Genomic DNA, 6,000 nt, shown 5'->3' with positions numbered 1-6,000 from the left:
TCTACCAGGCAACCAAAAACGTAAAAAGAAAAAACATAGAAAAGAGGTAGGTAGTGCAATCAATAAGATTTAAAACATTACTTATTTCTTTATTTGTAATCAACAGCGTTAGAATAAAAATATATTTATAAATAGATTCACTTAAATCTAAGGCCACAAAGATTACATAAATATAAGATTTTGAATAAATCAATATGTAAAAGAGTTAATAACATAAAACTTTGAACAAAACGTAAAGATACAAATATATAAATAAAAGAAAAACATACATGAAATAACATGATAATTAATATAATCTACTAAAAATCATATATAAATATATAGACATATAACATAAATACTTATATCAATATATAACATTACATTGCACACTTAAAATAATCCGCTTCAGCGATGTTCAACTGATAGAGACAAATAATGATCCTTCATTAGTTTAGTGTGATTATGTTTTTAACATACTAAATTATAGTAACATGCTAAATATTGTGACTATTGTGGGATTTTTTGTGTCAAGTTTTAGTGTATTGCATGGCAATAAGCGGTGATAGCTTTCAGGGTAAGGATTTGGCTTCACTTTCGGAGAACCGAGTGTGAGCCCCGAGACGTGGTTTTAACTCAATCGGAGTTATATGTCGGTAATTTATTTATTTAGCAACGCACCCCGTGAAGACATTACAGTTGCCCAATTCGTCTCCCCGGGGCTATTAAAAGAATTTAAAAACAAGTAAAAATTACAAAAATGTAGAGTACAAAAATCTATGCATCATCATCAACTTCCACATGTAGTAATGTAGTAACAGTGTTATTCGCAATTTTGTGGTGGCGGCCATCTTGTATTTGAATTATATTATAGTGAATAATATTCTAATAGTAAAGCTTCCATTTGATACCCATATTGAGAATACTAATAATAAAAGAAAATAATAAATATACTAAGACAATGCACACATCGCCATCTAGTCCCAAAGTAAGCGTAGCTCGTGCACTGTCACTGCACTAGGTGGTAAGGATTAATTTGTAGCCGAATAAAAAAACATCCTTATAATTTTCCTGGATAATTTTAAGCTATTTTATCTGATGGAAGCTGTAAAAGTCGTAGCAAGATACTCAATGCTGTGCTCTGTCTTAAATACATAAACAGAGCAACCGCAATTCGGACAGTACTTATAATTTCAGTACTTGTATTTTTAATCACAAGTCTAGGTTAGGCCCATGTTGGCTTTATTTCGTTATTTTTGATTTAATTACAAATATCTAAGCTACACAATAATTGGGTTATAAAAATTTCATTGAAGCAACATTGTTTTAGGATATTTATTTAAAGCAACGGTAATTAAAAAAAATCGGGATGGAATTCGTGTAGTCTGGGCATTTGGAGGTCGCCCGGTAAAAATCAGAATTGAGTTTCATTGAATATGTAAATGAACAAATTAATATGTGTTATGTTTGGTAAAAGTTATTAAAGTAATCTAACTATATAAAGTCAGTTTAATTTATATAATTAATGCATTCACTTTGATGAATTTTACGTAATTTACTCATCTATAAATACGTTAAATGTGATAAATACTTTAAATGTTACGTAACTTGTCACTCAGCTAAAAATCAGATTTGGGTGACTATTACATTATAATAAGATATTTGTATAATGCACGGAATATTTTGAGCTCTACACCCATTCTGAGTGGTGATACAGACATACCGTGTTAGAATAGGTTTAAGAACATTAAACAAAATGCATTTTCTATCTTTCCTATATTGGTTGTTTTGGCGACTTTGTCTATACATACGCGTATTTCATCATCGTTTGTATATTTTTCAAACCTCTAAGATTTATTATTCTTTGATAATTTGTATATACTTTTTTCATTTATAATTTATAATAAAACGAGGTATTTCTTAAAGCCGGGAAAAGAAAAGCAAGAAGTCGTATCGTTAAGTCCGAATGGCCGTAGAAGTTTTTAAAAGTTCCATAACTTATTCAAGATTGCGGACCGTCCCCCGGCGTGCGGACTCGTTTATGATATTATTTCGAAGTTCCCGCAGGAGCAAGTGAAAAAATTAGGCTGATTGCACATTGCCACATAGACCGCAAGAATTGAATAACTTTCTGGTGCAGCTATTTGCGTTGTGACTTTATAAATGAATAGCGGAATGGATTTTTAATTTCAAATATTTTCTATATGGCTCAGATCTGGCGAAATAATTTTGATACGCATTGTAATACAATTTAAGGGGTATTGGTGGATAAACTGCATTTTTCTTGTCAACACGCTTCCATCATCACTTCTTCCTCGCCGTTAAATGGTAAAATGTTGTTAAAATAGCTACATCTTATTAATTTAACAATGATTTATATTTCTGGAGGTTTGTCTATCTGTTTCTCCATGTATTTTCTCATTTTCCCGATGGTTGAACTTTTTATGTCTATCACAAACAAATGCATTAGCAATCCAAATTAGACTTTACAAGAAACACCTCCTTTTCGTTTACGTTTTTTAACGTAGTTGATTTTAACAGAACTTTTCAGTTTGGTAAGAATTCAATTTTACAATTAATAATAATGAGGCCTTTATTTGAAATGAAGCTTCTTAGGCGCTATTTAAATTTTTTCGCGAGATTTGAGACTGATAGTTCAATTAAACATTTAGACACATTTCGTAAATACAATGCAGAGAGTAGGAGAAAGAGATTTATATACATATATATCTTACACAAACCGTTAGTTGCCAGCGTTAATAGCAGAACTAGTAATATGGCTGCGATTTATTTTAGAATTTTCCCTCCTATCACTGCGGGCCCTTATAACAAGGAAATCGTTAAATTTCCGGGATTAAAAGAAAATACTACTATTTTAGCAATAAAATGGTAATGAAATACGGATGATTACAACAGCGGACAATCCCGTTTACATTATTAGTCCTTCAAATATGTTGCATTTGTTGCGGTAATGTGCAGTTAACTTAACACACGACTCTGTATTCATTTTTACTTTTATTAGGGCCATAAATCAAGGGATATCGCGCGAAGCTACGCTGTATACGTTTTCAGTTTTAAGTGAACACAAAAAAACATTAAACGGGTTATAATAATATCATATATACTTGAATATGGCAGGTTTCATTTTCATGCGCATTTGACTTTATTCAGTTAAATTAAAAACTGTTTAGCGCCCTTAATAATATTAAGAGCGCTAAACAGTTTAGGTAAATTTTATTAATAATAAAAGTAGAGTTTTATTTTTGCGTTTCAAAGCCTAGTGATAGTACAATTCCTAAAAAATTATTGTTGAATTATTTGTTATTAGTTGAAAATAATGTTGGAGAATCTAGACCTGGACAAAAAAGCAACTTTATGTACCGTTTTAATATGTTTACTACGTTTCACAAAAATTTGTTTAATCAATATAACTAATAAAGAAAATTACAATAAGTTCGTGAGTTATTCGAACTTTAGAAGTATATCGGATATCTCGTCAGTAATTTTCTACATTAAATAAAATATTTACTATTTGCTTTTTAGTTGTTTTACATAGTCGGTTTTAATTTTGTGTGATATCCGATAGATTTTCAAGGTTCGAGTGTCAGTTGAAAACAAGGTAAAATTCATTTTAGTATGTTTAAAAAAAATGTATCAGAAATATCCTGTAAATATCCCTATAAATTCGTTTAAAGTGGAAAGCCCAATTAAGAACTTTACTAAATAACTTTGTTTCAGTTTCTAAATTATTGAATCCAGGTGATAACTACTATATAAAGGGATGGTCGTGTTTCGTTGCTTGACAGGCTGCCATTTACGAAACAACATTCCAAAAAGTATTCCATCGAAGTTAGTATTGGATTCGGTGGAGAAATAATAGTTGTAGCTCTTTCCGCAGTGAATCCAACGGTAGTTTCGGATTACAATCGTGACAAAGGTAACTTTAGACCCTTGTCATCTGTAACAATGGATCATGCTTGACGTCGATACGGGGATATCAAAATGTGAAGGTGGCTATAAATAAACTAACTATTGTCTGCGACTTTGTTCACATTATTTTACATTAAATTTTGCGGTAACTGTTAGTTTTCAAGAGATGAGAATCCTATATCCGATCCAGGATGCAAGCCTATGTTGATTTTCACCAAGATCGATAAACTGTGCATATTTTTCAGAGGCTTTTTTAATTCCCGGTATCGTAACCCTGGTGCTGTTTCGGGATAATAAGTCCATCTCCAGGATTCAGGCTTTACCTAATGTGCCAAATGCACAGGTGAAGTCAAAATAGGTAACAACCAGACACTTCATACTTGCATAATGGCATGTCATAATTATAAATTTGACTTTAAATGGTATAAAAAATAAATAAGCTAAAATTTACAATATTAGAAGTATATTTTAAGATAACTATTGTAACGTATGATGCATTATAATTCTAATTTGTTTAAATAACGCAATACAAAATAATTTTGATGATTTGACGGTAGTGAATGCTTAGAAGCGGTGATAGCCCAGTGAACTTCACTTTCGGGGGACCGACTTCGATTCCCAGCCCGCACCTCTAACTTCTTAAGTGATGTGCGTTTTGTGCAATCAACATATCTCTTGCTTCAACGGTAAAGGAAAGCATCGTGAGCGTGAAAAAGAAAGCGTGCCTGAGAGTTCTCAATTGTTCTCAAAGGCGCGTGTCCGCCAGTCCACACTGGACCAGCGTGGTGAACTATGCCTTAACCCCTTCTCATTGTGTGAGCAGAACCGTGCCCTGTGGTAGGCCGGTAATGGGTTGATATAACGATGATAATTAATGCTTAGTTTGGCTTTCGAGTGATCGTACTGATGTATGAATGTGTAAGTGTATTTGTTGGCTAACAAACCTACACGCATAAATTCACTAGAATCGAACCCACGGCATTGGACTCAGAAAGCAGGCTCGCTGCCCACTGTGCCAATCACCGTCATAAAAAAATTACCCCTGTTGAACGGGGCATCGCACGGACGCACTTTTATATATAGCTTTATCGGAAGGGTGGTAATTACTATCTTACACAAGAAAAATATCTACTGAATTGTTTTACATTTCAACGGGAATTTCAATATTCAAGTATCCGCAGGCGATAGGGAGGCGTATAATCCAAACCCCGCATTGAACTTAGCTCTGGACAAATTATCTAGCATGTAGGTCGGCCGCCCGATGCACCGCTATTTTGAGATTCCTGCAATATTAATGCCTCTATGCCTTTATGTGGGCAGAGCGGTAATAGTTTCACAGAAACATTATGATTTTCAGCTTTCAAATGTGGTTCATGAACAAATTTTATCAGATAAGTGGGTATTTCAGCTTTTGCTTCATAATAAAACACCTTCCATATTATTCAGAGTTTCATACTCATTTTATCAATATCTCGCTGCTGAACACAGCTCTCCTGCCTCGCCTGTCTTATAAGATATACGAGAATAAAAGAATAGACCCATCTCCCTACAGTAACGCGGGTTGGCGAGTTCACTTGAGTGATATTGATTGTCGTTCTACCAGCCTGTTTCTCTTCATGTATATGTGTGTATGATTATCCGGGATCAAAAGTATTATTTGTTCTTTGCTAGAATACAAACTAAGCAAACTGTTTTCAAATCGGCTTTATTTTGAAGCCGCGTACAGATAAAAAAGTCTATCTTTATAATCCATTGGGATCCGGGTATTTTTCCGGGATAAAAGGTATCCTATATCCATCTCTAGGATGCAAGCTGCACTCAACAAAGAAATAAATAAACAAACAGGCAAGCTTTCATTTATAATATTAGTATGGATTAAACAGTTGTGGAGCAAAATTTCATCAGAACTGTAATACCCCATCAAATTAAAACCCCCAATCCAAGTTACCTTGCACACAATACACCTTCCAACTCTCTATGCAGTGCTATCAGTGGCGTGGCTCGCGTTAATCAAAGCAATTTGGCTTTGATATTTGAGATGCAAATGCGAGGCCATACTGGTCTGATTGCGTGTTAATTCTACAATCACTG

The sequence above is a fragment of the Pararge aegeria genome, chromosome 2, assembly GCF_905163445.1.
Source record: "Pararge aegeria chromosome 2, ilParAegt1.1, whole genome shotgun sequence".
Lineage (NCBI taxonomy): Eukaryota > Metazoa > Arthropoda > Insecta > Lepidoptera > Nymphalidae > Pararge > Pararge aegeria.
The sequence above is the reverse complement of the archived record's forward strand: the minus strand, read 5'-3'. Positions refer to the sequence as shown.